Source organism: Sciurus vulgaris (genome assembly GCF_902686455.1).
Source record: "Sciurus vulgaris genome assembly, chromosome: 12".
NCBI lineage: Eukaryota > Metazoa > Chordata > Mammalia > Rodentia > Sciuridae > Sciurus > Sciurus vulgaris.
Window position 1 is genome coordinate 49,232,661 of NC_136473.1, and position 23,108 is coordinate 49,255,768.

Here is a 23,108-nt window from a genome sequence, read left to right on the forward strand (position 1 = left end):
ATCCACTAGGTTTTTTTTTTTTTTTTAATGTTCCCCTCCTTACTAATCACTAAGGAAAATTTTAAGTTCAGATCTTACATAGAGAAATGACTTGAAGTATTAATGATGCTTTGTCCCTTCTCTGGTGCGGTCTCAAAAGGTTTTTTTGGCTGTTAGTTTTCATAATTTTCTTCTGCTGCACACAAAAATAAAACCCACTTCCTTATAAAATTAAAATAGAGTACGGGGGAAAGCAGACACTGTTCTTTGAATAAAAGTGTTCGTGAATGGACAATTTAATAAACAACCCCACCGCATTAAACTGTGTGGGACCAATCCTGCTTTATATTTTTAAAAAAATCTCTGGTTCATTTAGTATAATAAAATTTATTGTTGTACTGCTTTTGTGCTAGGACTTCACTCCCACTTAACAAATTCCCCTTTCTCATAATTTCCCTAAAATTATATAAGGTTCCATTTATTCCTAGCTGGTGAAATTTCTGCACCTTATGCTTGTACAACCCAATGCTGCCTGTGTCTCATGTTCTGAATAAAAGCACACAAAACAGAAGAAACACAAATGAAACAAACCACACCACATCGTTTGGATAATGATCCAAATGGAAAAGTTAATGTGTTGTAATGACATTTGTTTTGCATCATCAAGAGCAGCAGACATACTGAATATCATTTGATTAAATCATAATACTGAGATTGAGATGTACGTGTATAAATCACACGTAGGCTCCGTGAACTGAAAGCTCTCTATAAATACATAAAAGTCTATATAAAGTGCAAAACCATCAAGATCAATGTGAGATTGCGGGCATTTTAGTACTCCCACTCCTCAGATTTCAGATTGAGAAAGCTGAGGGTCTTCTGAGCACGCTTCACGGCCTGTTTCCTGGCAGCCTTACACTTCTCTTCTCCCTGAAGGTCCACGGCATCCAGGGCCAGCAACTGCTTGGTCAGCAACTCCTTCAGCCGAATGTAGTTCTAAAGGGATCGATTTCCGTCAAAGGAGAGGTCTTCTCCCTGGATCCCCGACAGGTTTCCAAGAACGTTCCAGACCGCCTTGTGTGACGGGTGCTCCTCACAAGCAAACACCTTCCTGTTTTCAAGGGCTTCCTTCAGGTCGACACGTGATCAGAGTTTGCACTTCAATCACTGCTCTTCTCCTGGCTTCCCGGATGCAGGGATTTTTTCAAGACTCACTTCATCCAGTTGTCCAGTCAAACCCTGCAGTTCTGTCTTGGAGCTCAGGTACAATTCAGGAGGACTCTGAGCTTGGAGAAGTTCATTTTTTATTTCTCTCATCCTCTTGAGGACCTTTTCTATTTTCAAAATGGAATGGTTCTGATCCAAGTCAAATTCACAAGTAGTATTGACTTCCTCTTCTAAATCTAAATACTTCAATTATTTGTTGATATCTTCTACTACTTCTGTCTGAGAATTTCTGATTTCTGTACGTCCACACACATCTGAAGCATCCAGGTCAGCAATCAAACCTGAGAGCACACATAAGTGCCTGCAAGTCTCAGTACTGTCCACTCCCATCAGAAGTGCGATCAGAGTGCCTCTGGCCGTGTTCACCTTGCACATCACAGAGCTGATTTTGGCGACAGAAGGATGTGCATCCTCGGAAAGTGGCAGGGAAGGCTGTTTTCCCATGCAGTCTTCAATAATCTCTTGCACAGCACAGATTTTGGTTAGAGTGTGATACCTTGCTTTCTGTAAGGAGATTTTCCCTCCGGTTTTAACATCCGTCAGCCTCAGAATGATATCCTGGAGGCCTTCCTCAAATGTATCAATCACACAGTTGCCTCCGCGGTAAAAAGGCATGACCTTCTCTTTCACAAGAGCTCGGGCTTCCTTAGAGATGTTCTGTATTTTGATCCGGTGTGAGTGGTTTGCATTCTGCTCCAACTCTTTGAGAAGATGTTCTGTCTCCTGTGCTGCCCTCCTCCTAGCTTGCTGAATGTCTCCCTTTCCTTCTGTATCCACAGAGTCTATTTCAAAGAGTTGTTTTGTTAGAATCCTCTCCAGTTTCTTATAATTCTTGTCATCTGACAGACCACTGAAGCCGATTACTTTCTGTTGTATACTTTTTACTTCCTTTTGGATTTCCTGAAGCCTACTAAAAGAAGGATCTTGGTTTCCCATATCCATACTTTTGTTGTGTTCAGTTTCACAAGTACTGTGCTGCCAGCGCCATCCCTGATCCTTCTTTTGATTTTATGTCTGAAACCTAATTGCCAAACACAAAGTCATCTTGTTTCTCCTATGTTTTCAAAATTCTAAATTTTGTATTTTACATTTATATTTATAATATCTTTTAAGTTAATTTTCTGAAAGTTATAAGTTTTTGGTCTGATTCATTTCTTTGCATATGGATATCTATGTATTCCAGCATTTATTGAAAAAACTGTACCTTCTCCATTGAATTTCCATTGTTCCTTTTTCTTTGGTGAATAATTAGTTGACTATATTTGTCTAGGTTATATATTCCATTCCATTGATCTATTTTCATTTTATTTGTCAAATATTGAGGCAGGAAGGTAGCCCATAGGCCGATAGGATAAGGGCCCTTGAAGAACAGGAGGGGAGGAGGACATCATGCTAACTTGAAAAGAGACATCCTGAGGGACCTCCTGTGACTTGCCACACCCTGCCAGCATTAATCACAAAGCCTTCTCACCTATAAAACTGCTTCTGTTCTCCCAGCTGCAATCACAGCAGCCCTTCCTTAACTACCCTTCTCCTTACCCCAGCAATGACTGACCACAGGCACACCTCTACCCCAAATGCTTCTTCCTCTTTCTAAAAGATGTGCCAAAATCCACTGGGTGAGACCAATCCTCTTAATTATGTAAATAAAGGATTGAAATTATGCACTTCTGATTGGCTTATGAAACTCAGCGCTTGAAGCACTTGATTGGTCCATGCTGGCATCCCACCCCACCAATCACGTGTGTTTGGCCATCAGATATGCCTTTAAAACCCCTGGACAACAGACATCAGTTAGCGTCCCTCTCTTCCCTTGTCCCCCACCCTTCAGAGTTCTTTCTTTTTACTACTCTGATAAATCCTCTTACTTTGCTCTCACCCTTGGGTCTGTGGATTTAATTCCTTGAATTTGGGAGACAAAGAACTCGACTGCTTAGATCCAGTGTTACAATGTCACACTGTGTATTACTAAAACTTTATGATAAATCTTAAAATTGTATATTGTCATCTCTATGAATTTATTCTTCAGTATTTTGTTGAGCATTCTTGGTCTTTTTCCTTTTCAGGTAAAATTTAGAATCCATTTTTGATATTTATAAAACAGTTTATGACTTTTATCAGGATTGCATTGGATCTATTTATTGGAGTTGTGGAGAACTGACATTTTAATAATATTGAGGCTTCTGATCTGTGAACATGGAATATCTCACCCTTTATTTACATATTATTTGATTTTTTTCATCAGAAGTTTTTTTTTGGGGGGGGGGCAGGGATTGAACCAAGCATATCCTGATGAATGCTAGATACATACTGCCTCTGTGCTACATGCTACATCTCTAGCCCTTTCAGCAGAAATTTATGTTTTGTTATGTAAATCTCTGAAAGATTAGTATATAAGAATATTTTTCTGTTTTTCACTTGGTGCTGTGTAAGTAGTATTGTGCTTTTTATAATCGAATTGTTCATTGATCATGTGCATGAACATAATTGACAAATATTAATCTCATGTCTCTCAAACTTCATGTAATTTCTTGTCATTTCAGTTCAATGAATCTGAAACAACTTTCCTATGTACATATATGAATACCACAATGAATCTCCACATCATGTACAACCCCAAGACTGGAATCCCAATTACGATAAGATATACTCCATATTTGTATAAATATGTCAAAATATACTCTACTGTTATGTATATCTAAAAGGAACAAATAAAAAAAGAATTGAAAATGAGTGAAAACATATGAATATTATATAAAATGTATTGAGAAAAAAATGGAACCCCTCTTAAACCAGTATGGAAAAAAATGTCATTTAAATGCTAGTAAGGAATTAAACTGAATACAATGGATAATGGTTCAAGAATGTTCATAGAAAGCTGGGTGTGGTGGTATATGCTAGTGACTGAGGAGACAAATGCTGAGAATCACAAGTTCAGTTTCAGCCTGGGCAACTCAGTAAGACCCTGTCTCAAAATAAAAGGACCAGGGATATAGCTCAGTGGTAGAACCCTCTTGATTGAATCTCAAGTATGGCGGGGAAGGAGAGAAAGTGTTCATGAGACGCTGTAGTCCTAATAGGCCAAAACAGGAAATGATCCAAATGTCTTTTTGGTTTTCCTTTTTGGTACTTGGAATTGAGCCAGGTGGGGCAGGAGGTGAGTTTACCACTGACATACATCCTTACCTCTTTTCTTTTCTTTTTCTTTTTTTTTTTTTGAGAAAGTCTCACTAAATTTTTCATGCTGGCCTCAAACCTCAGTCCTCTTACCTCTTTTTGGATTTTTGGTTTTTATTTTTTATTTTTAAATTTTCTTTTGTAACCAAAGTCGTATGTGCCTTTAATGTCCAGGCAGGCTACTTGAGGGGGATGAAGTTGGAGGAGTGAGTAGCCCCAATGTCAGGCTGGCCATGTTTCCCAGGCTTATAGGTGATGGAGAACTCATCCAGGTATTGTCCAGTCATTTCAGACTTGATCTCCACTTGGTTAAAAGTCTTACCATTGTAGACACCAATTAGGCTGCCCACCATTTTAGGCAAGAAGATGGTGTCCTCAGCCTCCCAAATCTCTGGTATTACACAGTTGCCACATTGCTTGGCCCAAATGTCTTTCAATAGTAAAGTTATTAAACAAATTGTGCTCCATTTTTACAACACTGTATTGCTCAGTAATACAAAGGAACATGCTACTGATGCACATCAACTAGATAAGTCTCACAAATATTGTGTTGAGTGAAGGAGTCTGACCTAAAATAATATATATTGCATGATTTCAGACAAAATGAACCTATGGTTAAAAAAACACAGCTGTAAGTTCTATCTGTGGAAGGAAAAAAATGCCTAGAGGGGACTATATCTATATGATGGGGATATAGGATATATGGACCTTCAGGAAGCTTCCTACATTTCCTAACTGCTCAGGTTGCCCTCTCTCACTATTTAGGAATGAACCATGTTGGGCTATAGCCCCACAGGGAAATTGGTACCCAAATCTTGGAAAGATGTTTATTTGACTTACTGTCAGTTTCCTAGTGAACTGTGGATTCAGTACATTACTTACCTGAGCTGCTAAACTGCTTTTTTGGTGCCATGTTATTCCAGTTTGGCCAAAGATTTATGAGTTTCACTCTATTATTCAAGTAAAAAGTTTTAATTTTCCTGGCCAAAAATCTGAGTGTATTGAATTATGTGGCCTAAAGAAGCAAAAATAAGTCTTTCGGTAATATATTTGTTTTAAGCTATATTTAAATGATGATAATCAAAACACCTATGAATACCCCCATCCAGATAAACATAAGCTCTGGGCACATGTAGAATGTTTCACTGATCTCATCTACCTTCTGGACACAGAGGTATTAACTAATTTGGATACTGAGTCTATTTCTCTTTTGTTATTCATTAGTTTTACAATGTGTTTCTCAAGCTTCTTTGTGCTTCTTTTGAGTTTTCAGTAACTTATTGTTACACATAATTATATTAGCATTATTCTTAAAATTAATTTTATGCTTTCTTTGCCTCAATCTGTGTACACAGCTGTTATCTGGAGCTATATCATTCAATTTATTCACCTTTTCCACTGCTTATGGACTTTGGGGGACTTTATAATATGGATAAAGTCAATTTTACTAGAAAATGTCAGTGAAAATATATTAATTAACTAAATTAACTATCTGATAATCCAACCATGTGTGTTTCTTATGAACATTTATCTTTATGTGTGTCTATGTGTGTATATATTGCATTATTTGGATAACCATTGACATCAAGCTTTTTTTTTTTCTTTTATTCTTTGTGATCTTGAGCTCCCAGAATTAAATCCTCAGGCTTCCGTGCCTTATCACCAGTGACTGATTTCATCTGAGACTATATGTAGTGCATTATTACATAGCAATTAAAATCTGGCACCAGAGATTGAGAATATTCTTATTTTTCAGAATACAGATTTTGTTTGTGAACTGTTACTGAAGGAAACTCCTTATCTGAACTAGCTCAAATGTTTGCTTTTATTTGCTTTTGATTTCTTTTTTATATATTACTGCCATATAGCTCCAATTTTCCATGTGTTTAATACTTTTATTCTCTACTTGACAATCGGCCTTTTTTTGTTAAAATGAATACACTGAAAGATAAAGTATCAGAGGCTTTGGACTGCAGCTGTCATCCTCATAGTAAATCAGTGACACTTAGTGCCCTCCTTTCCAGTGTAGGCCGACCTAGCCTGGGTAATGCTTTTGGTCTGAGTCCAGTGGTGTTGGCTAATTTGGACACTGAGTGTGTAATATCCTGTACACACTTGTGACTCCATTCAGGAGGAATAGTCCTCTGAACGAAGGAGAGGAAGACAACTGTGCCAGCCCCAGAAAATCAAAATCAAATTCAGCCAAAATGTAAAAGTCCCGGTGCAAGGAAGAAACTTTTCCTGAAAAGAACTGTAGCCAACAACCTATCATTCTGACATTAGTTAGACAGGGATCTGGTACCACCTCCTGTCACTCTGGACCTGAGGTATAACTTTGGGTCCTGGATATAACTTTCCACTTAGGAATGCATTCAGAAAGAAGGGTGAGACATTGTACAGGACTTTGTCTCTCAGGCCCCAGAGCTCTGGAGTCTTTTTCTGCTTGTGAGACCCAGGTATCTCTGCTGGGACCTGTGTTACCCTGTGACCTGAAAAATACTATCACATCCTTAGGAAGCCTGTCTGGATGCCTGGAATTCTGGGAAATGATGAATATGCTGTGCTGGGCCTCCTGATAAAATGAGGGCATCAGAATTGGAACCAATCAAAATCAGCTGTGGAGGGACTTGATTCTTTCTACATTTTCCTCTAAATCCAGTGAATCCAAGTCCACTGCTTATACAGCTTGGCCCTATCTCCTCTGTAACATGAGGTGGGAGCTTAGCCTGCAGTTGGTATGTCTAAGTATCCTGTCCCTGCACAGAGATTTAACTTGGAATCTGTGTGTCTTCCAGATTGTGCAGTGTCCATGAAAAAGTCATCAGGAGAGAATCCAGCTTGGTATATGGAGTCCTGTAGAAGCATCTGTGTTCCTAGGAGAACTTAGTCCATCCTCTGGCCCTTGGGATCACTTATTTTTCCTGAGTCCTTGAAATGTATGAGAATAGGATGTTAAATCTAGGACCATGTTTCCACATTCTAGCTCATCCTCACACTGACAAAACAATGTTAAAATTTGAATTCCCTCTCTATTCCAAAATCTCAATTTCCTCTCTGTTTTTCCAGGCAACATTGGAAATTGATTGGCACAGTATTTTCATTGTCATTTTTCCCTCAGTAATGAATGATACTCGTATAAATGTTTGTTTTCTAGTTGTTAATAGTTCATATAGTTAGAAAATAGAAAATATCACCTAACTCTACTGTAAAACAATTTTGTGCCTCTCCTTTTTTGTCTTTCCTACACACAGTCATCTTATCAGAGTATCTTTGGGTTAAGGTTCCTTTTTGGAAACTCTGCAGGGTGGTGTGTCCTCTTTATTCTATCATTTCCTAGTCCTGTATTTCCCAAAACTGCCTGAGGCTGAACTGGTGCCCACAGGTGTCATTTATTTTGGATTGTCTAGTAAATAGCAACCTCTAGTCATCTCTTCCTATAGGACAGGCTGGATATGGGGTGGATCCTAAAACAGGAGTAACTTATCTCCCTGGGGATGAAAGGAATCTCTTCTTATCTACTTTACCTACATAACTAACATCTTGGGGCATGAAAATTTCCCTCATAAACATAAATGATCATCTAATTAGATGCTTGGATTGAGGGGAAATACAGAAATTGTTCTCTCCTGTATGTTTTCTCATAGTGGTGAAGGGAGGAAGATTATTCCAAAGTACAAGGAAAAATGTGTGTAAGAGCCTGCAGTGTACTTCCTGTAAACTTTTTTGGTAATGGGGATTGAACCCAGGGCCTTGTGTATGTTGGGTAAGTGGTGTACAACTGAACTACATCCCCAGCCCACACAATGTACTTCAGTGAGCAAGAACAGAGATGGGAAAATGTCCAAGGTTTCAGGATGATTTAATGTAAAGCTTGGGTCTAACATATCTTAAGAGTCAGCACTGGTGTTCCCTGGTTTGTCACTCTGAAAAGATCTATTGATTTATTTCAGATTCAGTTTTTCATGAAGTACAAAATTTGTTTTATTAGTAGATCTTGAAAGATAAAGACATATTTCCAAAGAGGCAAGACAAGAGTTGAATTTAAGAAAAAAATTGGTCTTATTAAATTACTTAAATTTTTTTATTTATCTTTTTTCATCCCCAGAGTGAGTATAGTAGGTTTCTCAGGTCAATTATTTTTTTGGGAGGTGATTTCAAATTGAATTTCAGGTATTAACTTTGGAAATGCTACCAGGAAAAATAAACATGGAAAATATTTCTTCCATTATGGCTGCAGAAAACATGAATACATAGATATCCTTGAAAAGTGGTAAATCATTTGGTGAATTATGAAGATTCATCAGAACATCAGTTTCTCTTCTTTGAAGGTTTCTGACAATGAATCCTATATCCTAGTCTTTGGATATTGGAGTTTAATCACAAAGCCTATAGGACAGGATTTGGCAAATCCTAGAAGTGTTCACGTATGACTTATTATAGAGATAGTGATGAATGACATTTATTGTTTTGTAAAAATAGATACTTTTGCTTTTCCTTTTGAGGTATGACATAAAAGTGCCATAAAATTTCTTTCCTTTCTATATGTCAACATACACATGGAGATTGAATGTTTTTACTGGATTCTTTCAACATTAAGCACTTTTCTCATTTAAAACTTTGTAAGTTGGAAACAGAGTGGACTGAGCCTAATGACTTCAAGTTGCAACCAATCTTTAGCCTCTAAGAGTAGGTCCTTAAAGATCTATTGGTTCTGATGGCATAAGGCACAGATTTTCAAAATGTAGTCTTGAATTGTAGAGACACTCTCTCCCAAGGAAAATGTCCTATTTTAGGAACTTTTATTCCATTCTTATATTCCAGTCGTATTCTATGCCATGGCCAATTGATTTCATGAATTCATGACGTGCAGTATTGAACTTTTTTTTTTTTTTTTTTTTTTTTTTTTTTACAAATAAACATGGTAAGACATGGCTACCATTGATTCCCTTTGGAATGTGTTCAGTTCTGTGGATAGTGTGATATTAAACTATGAGTGTTTGTATTCCATCTGGATTCGCCATCAATTTTAAATACACAAGAGTTAATGAAATCCACATTTAAAGAGTACTACACTTATTGTTCAAAACTACTTAGAATGTCTTGGGACAGGAGAATAGAAGAGATGCGTTTTCTAGAATAAAAAAAGAAGTGTATTTGAACTCTATTAATAGACAAAGGGAGACATATACAGCTTGAACTTTATATGAAACTGATTTCTTTTATAAAACTGATGTCTTAAAGAGTAGATCAGCATTATGTTTTTTGTTTTATTTTGTCCACTGAAATTGCAGCAGTGATGATGTGTCCTTTTTGTGCATTGACAAGTGATACAAATTTGTCTTATTATAGATATTTAACCTCTTTTACTTGGTTTAAGTGCTGTCCGGTAGATTCTCAATTATAAAGTTAATTGGCTCTTTAAGTATCCTTGGGGGTTTTCCTTAATAATCTGTGTAAACCATCACATTTGATATAGAAACTTTTCTTTCTTTTTCATTTCCCTTTGATTGTGTCTTGCTTTGGAGAATAAAGGCTCTCATTTTTGTTGACTAGAGAATAAAGTCACTTCTGTTGACATTATTAGTAGAGGTTTTAAACCAGTTGTGTAGGTTATTTTATTTCACCTTTAGGTCACAGACACCTACTTCCTTTTTACTCCCTTCTATTTTTGTAAAAGAAAAAGAATCTTAAATTTTATTTCCAACTATCTTAAAATTTTAAAATATAGCTCAAAATGAATGATAAATAAAGGAAACATTGAAGAAAATACAAGGCTCAGAAACTGTAGCTCTTATTTTAGTTTCCATACTTAAATGCGGGTGTCTCAATAGTGTCTTTTTAAAAAAGGTGCAAAAGCATCAACCCTGAATAGTTTAAATGATTTAAACATGAACCCATTTTTATTTCCATTGATAATGAAAATTAACTTGTTTTTAACATGTAAGTGTTGTCATTTCTATGTGTATGTATGAAATTAAAATATTGTTTATACATTATTTGATCATTTTTGTTTTGCTGCCATCACAAGGTTTCCAATGTTATTTGTTATGAAAACAGCATTGTTTTGACATTCACCTGTCATTTTGATCTTTATATTCCTTTTGTATTAAGTCTAGCTCAGGTAAACTTGAACAGTCTGCACTCTATGATTTACTAAATGTTTGACAAAATGTTGTCATGAAAGATAAAAAATATTAATGCAGAACCCTGAAAACTTAAGAGTTACACCTTCTCTATTTGAAGTAATCAAAAAGTTTTATCATTGCTATACTTACTATAATATAAAGCTACTCCCCTGCCCTTTATGCTGCAGTCATTTCCCTGCCTCCCAACTTCTTGTCAGTCTGTGAACATCCTAGCTAGCTATTGGTTCATCAGTCAGCTTGCAGGTATCCTTCTCCATTATTGGTCCCCTGTTAGCCCGCGGAATTCAGCTGTTTAAGAACAGCTTCCCCACCATTTCTCTCTCCTCCTTGCTTTCATGCTCTCTCCTCCATTTCACTCTCTCTCTCTCTTGTGTGTGCACTCTCTCTCTTTTCCTCTCATTTTCTCTCTTACCCTGCAGGGAGACACTCTGTTTGCTTAATAAACTCTCTTATGTGAGTTCCCATGTCTGGAGTGGTTTCTGGGTTTTTACATTGGTGCTGTGACTCAGATGGGCTCTTCCACTCTCTCTTAAGCAAGTGGAACCCCATCTGATGCCCTAGTACCCCCCAGACATGGCCTCACCTTCCATTCACCCAGACGCTCTGCTCTGCATCCATCTCCAGACTTCAGATTGGTGTGCTCCCTAGGTAGGTTCCCCTAGGCCAATTTAAACACTCCTCTGCTGACCTGAGAAGTGACAGTTGAGTGTCTGGGGCCCTCGAGGCGGCTGAGGGGTGGAGGTACCCCAGCTATGACTTTTATAGTTACAGCTGGCCTCAGTTGGTCTTATCTGCTGGGTGGGTTCCTGATTTTATGATGGAGATTCTCTCAGGGTTGAGGCTCCTTTTCATTCTCTCTCTCTCTCTCTCTCTCTCTCTCTCGAAAATCCTGATGTCAGGTGCTCAACTCTCTCGGCTTTTGTCCAGCACACAGACTGATGCTTGTGTGATGACACCACTGAAGTGCTGCCTTCTTGTCTCCAGCTGGCTAGTCTCTAACCTGGGATGCCAGGGCACAGACTTGGCTGTTTATCCATCTCCACCATGGGATCTGGGTCCTCCATTCCAGCAGATTCACCCCTGGGATGTCTATTAGACAACTTTAGAATCCTTTGCCTGACCCCTGGCTTAAAGCCATCAAAATTTAATTATATTTGGCCACAGTACTCTTTAGATAATCAATCCAAAATGGCCACGTAATGGCACACAGCTTCCGTGAGTCAGCAGGCAGATGGAAAGGGATTCCTTATCTTCAAGTCCTTTCTTTCTTGTGCTTCTTTGCTCTTCCTGCAAACTTGAACACCTCCTTTTGGCTTCTTCTCCCACTCTTAATCCCTCCTCTTCCTCCTCCAACTTCAACTCAGCTAACAAACCACTACCATAGTGGTCCACTGTGACAGAGGCCCCTCTGGCCCCTGTTTCTCCATCTCCTTTATCCCATTCTGTTTCTGCTTCCATTCTCCTGCCCAGCCCACCTAGTGCTCCTGCCATGAGGTCCTGATACATATTCTAGTCCCCCCTACATATTCTACTCCCCACTATGGGAGGTGGCTGGTGTGGAGGGAGTGACCAGCCCAACAGTCAGTGGCATGTCACAGTAAGGAGTATGATATAGCAGCCCCTTTCCTCAAAAGTAGTGGGAGATAATGTTTCACAATTTTCTGCATCTAAACCTGAATTGATTACAACCAGGAAAAAGGGTTAAAATGCCCTAGGCATCAAGTTTCTGCTAGAACCTATTATCTCAGCTCCTTTCAGATCTCAGTCAAGGCTTACATTGAAATGTAAGTGGAGAAAGCCAGAAGGTGCAGTGGGAGACCAGTTTCAAATCCAAGAAAAAAAAAATGTCCATTTTAAATTTCTCCTTGGCTGCAACACAGAACACTCTATCTCTCCCTCTCACCCTTCTCTCTGCCCTTCTCATTCTCACTCTCTCATGCTATAACTAATGGCCACTATCATTTTTCTTCTGGGACTCTTGTTTTTCTTAAATGGTATATTTTCTGAGTTCACAATTTTGATCCTACATACCTAGGTTAATGTCTTTCAGTCAATTCTTTTTATCCAACTCTAGAGTTATTTTTGAACATCCGTTACATTGTAATGGAGACAAACATTACAAGGCCTTTGCTTTTGTGTTATGTGTTACGTGTGTACAACTAAATATAAGTGTGAATAAAATTAAAATTTAAAAAAAGGATCCAAATACTTTTAATTCACGTGATTTAAAACGGTTCAATTTAGGGTAAACCAATAAGAATATCAGCAGGTTTTCCAATACAGATCCTAAAAGCTAGAAGGGCCTGGAACAACATTTACCAAGCCCTGAAAGAAAACGGATGCCAACCAAGAATCTTATACCCAGCAAAACTTACTTTCAAATTTGACAATGAAATAAAATCCTTTCATGATAAACAAAAGCTAGAAGAATTTACAAAAAGAAAGCCGGCATTACAGAACATTCTCAGCAAAATATTCCATGAGGAAGAGATGAAAAACAATGATGCAAATCAGCAATGGGAGGAACTAGCCTAAAGGAATAACCAAATAAAGGAGAAACCAAATCATGTCAAAAAACAAAAATGAATCAAATGACTGGGAATACAAATCATATCACAATAATAACCCTGAATGTTAATGGCCTGAACTCATCAATCAAAAGACATAGACTGGCAGATTGGATTAAAAAGAAAAATCCAACAATATGCTGGCTGCAAGAGACTCATCTCGTAGAAAGAGATACCCATAGACTAAAGGTGAAAGGATGGGAAAAAACATACCATGCACACGGACACAGCAAAATAGCTGGAGTATCCATCCATCCTCATTTCAGATAATGTGAACTTTAAGCCAAAATGAGTTAGAAGGGATAAAGAAGGACATTACATACTGCTTAAGGGATGCATAAAATAGTAAGATGTAATAATCATAAATATCTATGCCCCGAACATTGGCTCATCCATGTACATCAAATAAATCCTTCTCAATTCCAGAAATCAAATAGACCATAACACAATAAGGCTAGGTGATTTTAACACACCTCTCTTACCACTGGATAAATCTTCCAAACAAAAATTGAATAAAGAAACTAGAGATCTCAATAACACAATCAACAATTTAGACTTAACGGACATATATAGAATATATCATCCCACAAAGAATGAATACACTTTCTTCTCAGCAGCACATGGATCCTTCTCTAAAATAGACCATATTTTATGCCACAAAGCTACTGTTAGCAAATACAAGAAGATAGAGATATTACCTTGTATTCTATCAGATCATAATGGATTGAAATTAGAAATAAATGACAGAACAAAAAACAGAAACTTCTTCAATACCTGGAGATTAAATAATATGCTATTATATGATGAATGGATAACAGAAGACATCAGGAGGGAAGTAAAAAAATTCTTAGAAGTAAACGAGAACAAAGACATATCATATCAAAATCTCTGGGACACTATGAAAAGAGTACTTAGAGGAAGATTTATTTCATGAGGCGCATTCAACAAAAGAAGTAAAACTCAACAAATAAACGACTTAACACTACAGCTCAAAGCCCTAGAAAAAGAAGAGCAGACCAACACCAAAAGTAGTAGAAGACAGGAAATAGTTAAAATCAGAGCCAAAATCGACGAAATTGAAACAAAAGTAACAATCAGAAAAATTAACAAAATAAATAGTTGGTTCTTTGAAAAAATAAACACAATTGATAAACCCTTAGCCACACTAACAAAGAGTAAGAGGGAGAAAACCCAAATCACTAAAATTTGGAATGAACAAGGAAATCACAACAGACACGATTGAAATACAAAACATAATTAGAAGCTATTTGGAAAATCTATACTCCAACAAAACAGAAAACCTCAAAGACATAGCATGGAAAAAAATAAAATACTTGGGAATCAATCTCACAAAAGAGGTGAAAGACCTCTACAATGAGAACTACAAAACACAAAAGAAAAAATTAAAGAAAACCTTAGAAGAAGGAAAGATCTCCCATGTTCTTGGATAGGCAGAATTAATATTGTCAAAATGGCCATACTACCAAAAGTGCTATACAGATTCATTGCAATTACAATTAAAATCCCAATGATGTACCTTAAAGAAATAGAACAAGCAATCATGAAATTCATCTGGAAGAATAAGAAACCCAGAATAGCTAAAGCAATCCTTAGCAGAAAGAGCAAAGCAGGGGGTATGGCAACACCAGATCTTCGACTCTACTACAAAGTAATAGTAACAAAAACGGCATGGTATTGGTACCAAAATAGACAGGAAGAGCAATGGTACAGAATAGAGGAGACAGACACAAACCCAAATAAATACAATTTTCTCATATTAGACAAGGGGGCCAAAAATATGCAATGGAGAAAAGATAGCCTCTTCAACAAATGGTGCTGGGAGAATTGGAAATCCATATGCAACAGGATGAAATTAAACCCCCATCTCTCACCCTGCACAAAACTCAACTCAAAATGGATCAAGGACCTCGGAATCAGACCAGAGAACCTGCATCTTATAGAAGAAAATGTAGGTCCAATTCTTCAACATGTCAGCTTAGGATCAGACTTCCATAACAGGACTCCCATAGCATAAAAGCAAGAATCAATAACTGGGATAGATTCAAACTAAAAAGCTTTCTCCCAGCAAAGGAAACTATCAGTAATGTGAAGAGAGAGCCTACAGAGTGGGAGAATATTTTTGCCACTCATACTTCAGATAGAGCACTAATTTCCAGAATATATAAAGAACTCAAAAAACTCTACACCAAGAATACAAATAATCCAATCAACAAATGGGCTAAGGAAATGTACAGACACTTCACAGAAGAAGATGTACAAGCAATCAACAGATATATGAAAAAATGTTCAACATCTCTAGTAATAAGAGAAATGCAAATCAAAACTACCCTAAGATTCCATCTCACCCCAATTAGAATGGTGATTATCAAGAACACAAGCAAAAATAGGTGTTGGAGAGGATGTGTGGAAAAAGGTACACTCATATATTGCTGGTGGGGCTGCAAATTAGTGCAACCGCTCTGGAAAGCAGTATGGAGATTCCTCAGAAAGCTTGGAATGGAACCACCATTTGACCCAGCTATCCCACTCCTTGATCTATACCCAAAGGACTTAAAATCAGCATACTACTGAGACACAGCCACATCAATGTTCATAGCTGCTCAATTCACAATAGCTAGATTGTGGAATCAACCTAGATGTCCTTCAATTGATGAATGGATAAAGAAACTGTGGCATATATATATACAATGGAATATTACTCCACCATAAAGAATGATAAAATTATGGCATTTGCAGGCAAATGGATGAAATTGGAGAATATAATGCTAAGTGAGATAAACCAATCTCAAAAAAGCAAAGAACGAATGATCTCACTGATAAGCAGATGATGATACATAATGGGGGGTGGGAAGGTTTAGTGTTAGTGTTAGGGTTAGGTTTAGGGTTAAAGTTAAGGAGGGTGGCAAGAATGGAGGAAGTTAGGACTGTATAGAGGGAAAAGAGGGGTGGGGGGAGGGGGAAAATAACAGAATGGATCAAACAATATTACTCTATGTAAATTTATGACTACACAAATTGTATGCCTTACTCCATTTTCAAACAGAGGAACAACACGTCTCCCATTTGTTTACAATAAAAAAAAATAAAAAATAAAAAGGTTCAATTTAAATTGGGTAAACTAATAAAAGTAAAATGTCTTTAAAATTAACTCACAAGTTTTTAGGTGGTCAAACTCATAAAATGTTGATGTTTATAAAACATCTAACATCAATTTTTTCTAGGATTTTTCTTCAACAGGAAAGAGATGGCAAATGCTGTTTAGTACACTTGTCTGATACATGTATGGAATTACTCAAATGTGTTTGTTAGATACATGTGATTAATTTACAAAGTCAAAATGCTAATTATTAAATAACATTGAGTACTCTCAACTCCTTAAATTCTATGGAGTAACATACTTAAACATTATTGATGTTTTCATAGGTTGGTAAAATTTACTCTTATTGTTAAACAAAACTGTAAAGTATTGTAGTATGTTACAGAGTCTAAATTTTTTTCTTTAAAAACTAAATTTGGTAATAATTGTGGAATGATCATTCTTTATATATTAAATGTGTTCATATTTTCCAGGTATACAAACCTTTAAAGCAGAAAATTTATCAAACTGCTGTTCTCCAAATTAAACTTGTCTGTAATGAAAATTTTAAACTTATAAGAAGATTAAATGTTATTAGGGATTTATTTCTATCACTTAATGTTCTATTATAGAGCTTGTCATCAGTAGGGTATATGTAAAATTTGTTACTTTTTACACTGAGATAAAAAAAATGAGAGCCTGGTTTATTTAAAGGTTAATATCATGAAACATGAAAGTGTTTTGTCACTTTGCCACACAAAAGGAAAGTTAAAAGTCCTCTCAGACTTTCTTTAATTCATGTTTTATATATAATGTTAAATTGTGTTAACTAATGTTCATATAGACTCAGGAATTAATATATGTAAACTTCTTAAAATGACATTTAAGAAAGAAGCAAAGATCAACATCAGAATTAAAACACTTCACTTAAGATTTGTAAAGAGCCATGCCTTACCTGAGATAAGGCTCTGCCTTCCCTTCCACCTTACTGCATGTTACAGTGGCTCCAAAATAAGCCAGACTCCAGCTTCTTTAAAGTTATATTCAAAAGATTGGTTCTTGTTGTAAAACTACCGTGATCTCAAACGGGATATAATGTAGAGCTCAGCCAAAAATTCAAGATAGCTATTATACAATCCGAATATATTTTTACCCTTGCTAATTTCATTTTGTAAAACTGTTACCTGTTTGGCAGAGGTACTGGTTCAAGAACCTAGGTAACTTGTGATAATAAGCAATCACCTACAGAACAGATAGTATATAATGATAACTTCCAGTACTAATACAGACTCCAGTTAAATAAAAGGGTAAATAATTGTAAAGTTAACTTAAAATATACACTTGTGTTAGCCCACTAGAATAAATACTGGAAGCTATAAAAGAGATATTCTTAGGCAAATGTGCCTGATAACTATCAAGAGAAACTGCCAGAGTCAGAAGTTTTTAGTCAGTTTAAGGCCTACAGACACAGGTAGGCTTAATGTTTGCTAGTAACAGAACTATAGAGATCGCTACCAAATGTTGTGTTTACATTACTGATAACCTGGACAATGTTATAGTTCCCAAATAAAGGCCTTGTCCTCTCCAGCCTTTTTTGTGTCTTGTTATGGGAACAATTTCTCAGTTCTTCCACCTCCTTGTGAGGGATTATTGAGTTCTGTCATCTTCATGACATTCATTGGCATGTTCCAGGTTCTGCAACATTTATTTTGTATTAATCTCATTTCAGTACTCATGTCTTTTTGTTCTTCTCTCATAGAAGCACCCAGTCCAGATGCCTTTACAACCTGCTCTTCTCCAACCAGACTTCTACCATGGACCCCTCAATTGACCTGATTTCTGAAAAGGGAACTCCAAACTGCTTGCCCCATGCTACCCCTCCCAGCTTGAAGAAGCCAGAGTGGTCATCACCCCCCTTTCCCTACAGCAGTAAGGAGTTCCTAAAACTAGAGGGGGGAATGAAGCCAGAATTGGGGACAGGCAGTTAGTGTAGAAATACAGGATCAGTCAAATCAAGGAAATGAAGTCCATGAAAGCCATCTGCCTCTGGAAGTCTGGAAGTTGGCAACTGCCCCTGGGAGAATGGACTTTTCCCATCTCACCTGCAAAACCAGGCCTAGTCATAATGGCAGGAAGAAGAGATAAGGGGGGAAAGAACTGGAGAACAAAAGATCTTCTTATACAAATAGAAATGGGGAAATATAATATAAAGCTGCTCCCATGTCCTTTATGCTGCAGTCATTTGCCTGCCTCCCAACTTCTTGTCAGTCTGTGAACATCCTAGCTAGCTATTTATTCATCAGTCAGCTTGAAGGTATCCTTCTCCATTATTGGTCCCCTATTAGCCCGCAGAATTCAACTGCTTAAGAATAGCTTCCCTGCCATTTCTCTCTCCTCCTTGCTTTCATGCTCTCTCCTCCATTTCACTCTCTTTCTTGCGTGTGCACTCTCTCTCTTTTCCTCTCATTTTCTCTCTTACCTTACAGGGAGACACTCTGTTTGCTTAATAAACTCTCTTATGTGAGTTCCCATGTCTGGAGTGGTTTCTGGGTTCTTACACTTACTTTATGATATAATGCATAAATTACTTAAAACTTTTAAGGTAAAATCTATAAATAAATCCTTAGTGTTCTATCTTATGACTTTCAACAGTGTTTCTTGAACCACTAGCAAGCTTGCTACATTTTCATATAGCCAGGCCCCTAATCAGAACTTATGAATCAGAATCTGCATTTTAATCATATCTCCAATTTATGGTTGTACACTTTAATATTTTAGAAGTCACTTTCTAACTCACCTTGTCAGTTTATCTTGTGAAATATAAATATCACACTTAAGATGTATATACTTCTATTGATGACTCCATCTTACATTTTTATGCTTTAAAAAATGCAGCATTGGCTTTATGGACATTTATGTCATTCATTTTCCTCAGATTTTGGTAGTATGTTATATTTTTAAATAATTAAAAACCCATATATGTTAGAAACAGTTATCCTCTGTCTCTTATTTCATCTTCTGTCAGATTAAGAGCTCTATTAATGGCTATGTAGTTGATGTGCTATAGTACTTATTTATTTTTTCATTTCAGGAATTTTTGACATTTAAGCATGTGACCATTGATTTCTGTCTTTAAGAGTGGGAATGCCTGGACCCTGTTCAGTCAAATTTATACAGGGATGTGATGCTAGAGAACTACAAAAATCTGGTCTCCCTAGGTGAGAATAACTTCTCTCCAGAATTCCTAAGCACTACGAATATTTATTTACTTTCACTGGGCCAAATATCTTTTCTAAGCTTCTTTGCATGGGGTTTGGATTCCTTTTTTCAAGGAAAAAACGTGGGTTTGTAGATATAGGCAAGAACACGTTCATAATATTTTCTCTTGTTTATAACCTCCCCTATTCTTTATGTAATATACATCATTAAATATAGATTAGTGGTAATTGTAAAAATTCAAAGACATAAAATATTGTGCTGCCAATTTCTTCCCTTTATCTTTGATTTGGTAGTAGCTGGAAGTGAGCTGAGTATATGCAAGTAGAAAATGTTTCTTAACTGTTTTCATGGGTCTGTCAGGAAATAGTTGGAGAAATAGTTTTGTAGAATTTTCTAATGTATCTTCTTTCTATTGAGCACAGTATGGGGATAGAAATGTCAGAAATTACTAGGAGAATTCCAAGGATGTTTCATGTTCCATTTTCCATTAAATGGGTCTTTCTGTGACTAAGCCATACCTGGTCACATTATTAGAAGAATGGAAAGAGCCCTTGAATGTGAACAAACAAGGGACCATAAACCCAGGTAGGTAGGAATGAATGAAGTAAAGAACACAGGTGAGAGGCAAAAAGGCCCACTTATTTTACCACTAAATCCTCTTGCATTATCTCACATATGAGCTTCTGGGGGGACACCTAATATTTAAACCATAAAAGAAAGCATGTCTGTCAAAATTAAAACTCAAATTTTCGATGTTTTGAAATCCAGAAGGTTGTTGCGTAAAGAAAAAAGAATTATGCTTCCAAATTTATTCCTATTTTGAATGTCGTTGGGCATTTTGTGAACCCTTGAGCTTGCATATATTTTTTAGAATAGCTTCTATTTCTTAAAAAAAAGAAAAAAGTTTTTTATTCTTGGGATTTTGATATAGAGTGCATGGAATCTCTAAATCACTATGGGTAATATAGAAATCTTTTTACATTATCTTCCATTTCTGGAATAGACTGCTTCAGGGGCTGAAGTTGTGGCTCAGTGGTTAGAGCTCTTGCTTCACAACTATTAGGCACTGGGTTCAATTGTAAGCACCACATTAAAAAAAATTAAAAAAAAAAAAGACTGTTCATCAGTGTATTGTTCCATTGCCTAATATTTGTGGATTTTCTGATTTCTATTCTACTTTTGATTTCTAGTTTTATTCTTTCATGTTTAGAAAAGTATTTCAGTATTTTAATATATATTAAGGTTTGTTTGTGCCATAACAGCTGGTCTATTGAGGATAATATTCCATGAACTATTAAGAAAATGGAGTTTATGGGTCTAATTGTCTTATATTCCTTTACAAGGCTTTGTGTTTCCTGACTAACATTCCATCTGGCTATATTTTCCCCTAGTGTGAAGAGATATTGATGTCTTATATTATTGTTCAGCTTTTTATTTCCTCAATTCTGTCAACATGTGCTTCCCATATTTGAGAAATATATTTGAGAAATTTGAGTTGTGTATGCATTTCTTGTTATTTTAGAATACTATAGAACGGCTCATTTTATCTTTTTAATATTCTACTTGCTCTTCATAAAGTTTTTGACTTAAAATGTCTTATTTTATATGACTTCCTGTTTTATAGTGAGCTTTGCAGAAGATATTTATGGCCAATTTCCTCCCTTTTGGTCACTTTAATGAAACATTTTTTCCATCCTTTTACTTTTAACCTACTTATGCCCTTACACCTAAAATCAGTGTCCTATAGATAGCATACAGTTGAATTTTTTTTTTAGTTTTAATTCTGTTAGCCAATTTTTGTTTTGAATTAAATATATATTTAATTTATACTTAATTTATATTTAATACAGCTTATTAAATATAAATTAATTTAAGTAAATCAATGAAAAGGGTAAAATTGTCACAATAATTTTGTAAATTATTTTCTGCATTCTTTGTTTCCTACTCTTCTTATTCCTTTGTATTTCATTGATTTCTTTATAATGACATGCTTTGATTCCTTTTCCAGTTTCCTTTGTATCTTTCAAAAATACATATTTTATTATTTACATGGGTATTATATAAAAACAGTTTAAGCCCAAACTTTTTTTATTTGTTCTGTTTAATTAATTATACATGACAGCAGAATGTATTCTGATGCATTGTACATGAATGGTGCATAACTTTTCATTTCACTGATTGTGTGTGATATGGAGTCATACAATTTATGATCATATATGTATCTAGGGTAATGTTGTCAATCTCATGCCAACATCTTTTTCACCCCTATGTTCCCTCCCCTCCCCTTCTTCCCCTCTTCCCTATTCAAAATTACTCCATTCTTCTCTTGCCCCCAAGCCAAAAAAAAAAAAAAAATAGGTATCATTATCCACTTATCAGAGAAAACATTCAGCCTTTGTTTTTTTTGTATTGACTTATTTCACTTAGCATGATATTTTCCAACTCCATCCATTTACCTTCAAATACCAAAATTTTATTCTCCTTTAAGGCTAAGTAATATTCCATTGTGTACATATACCACAGTTTATTTCACCATTCATCTATTGAAGTGCATCTAGGTTGGTTCCATAGCTTAGCTATTGTGAATTGATCTGCTACAAACACTGATGTGACTGCATCACTATAGTATACAGATTTTAAGAACTTTGGGAATAGATGGAGGAGGGGCATAAATGGGTCAAATGGTTGTTCCATTCCAAGTTTCCTGAGGAATCTCCATACTGCTTTCAAGAGTGATTACACTAATTTACAGTACCACCAGCAATATATGAGTGTCCCTTTCTCCCCACATCCTTGCTAACACCTGTTGTTGCTTGTATTCTTAATCATTGCCATTCTGACTGGAGGAATATGAAATCTTAGTTTTGATTTGTGTTTCTCTAATTGCTAGTGATGATGAACATTTTTCCATATGTTTGTTGATCAGTTGTATTTCTTCTGTGAAGTGTCTTCAGGTCCTTTGCCTATTTATTTATTGGGTTATTTGGGGGTTTTCATGGTGTTGTATATTGAATTCTTTATATATATCCTGGAGATTAGTGCTCTGATGGGCATGTGGTAAAGATTTTCTCCCATTCTGTAGACTTTCTCTTCACGTTTCCTTATTGTTTCCTTTGCTGAGAAGAGTTTTTAGTTTGAATTCATCTTATTTATTGATTCTTTTTAAAATTTTTTTAATTTTTTTATTGTAAACAAATAGGATACATGTTGTTTCTCTGTTTGTACATGGAGTAAAGGCATACCATTTGTGGAATCATAAATTTACATAGGGTAATGTTGTTTGATTCATTGTTATTTTCCCCTCCCCCCCACACCTCCCACCCCTCTTTTCCCTCTATACAGTCCTTCCTCCATTCTTGCCCCCTCTCTAACCCTAACTCTAACCCTAACACTAACACCTCCCACCCTCAAATATGTGTCATCATCCACTTATCATCCAGATCATTCGTCCTTTGGTTTTTTGAGATTGGCTTATCTCACTTAGCATGATATTCTCCAATCTCATCCATTTGCCTGCAAATGCCATAATTTTGTCATTCTTTATGGCTGAGTAATATTTCATTGTATATATATACCACAGTTTCTTTATCCATTCATCAATTGAAGGACATCTAGGTTGGTTCCACAGTCTGGCTATTGTGAATTGAGCAGCTATGAACATTGATGTGGCTCTATCTCTGTAGTGTGCTGATTTTA

General features: G+C 36.2%; 1 pseudogene across 1 annotated transcript; it reads right to left on the reverse strand.

The window, feature by feature from the left end:
- Positions 1–689: 689 nt before the first annotated feature.
- LOC306641754 (BAG family molecular chaperone regulator 5-like) lies at positions 690–2,189 on the reverse strand (annotated as a pseudogene). Its single transcript has one exon. The product of its transcript is annotated as a BAG family molecular chaperone regulator 5-like (transcript).
- Between the last annotated feature and the right edge of the window lie 20,919 nt (positions 2,190–23,108).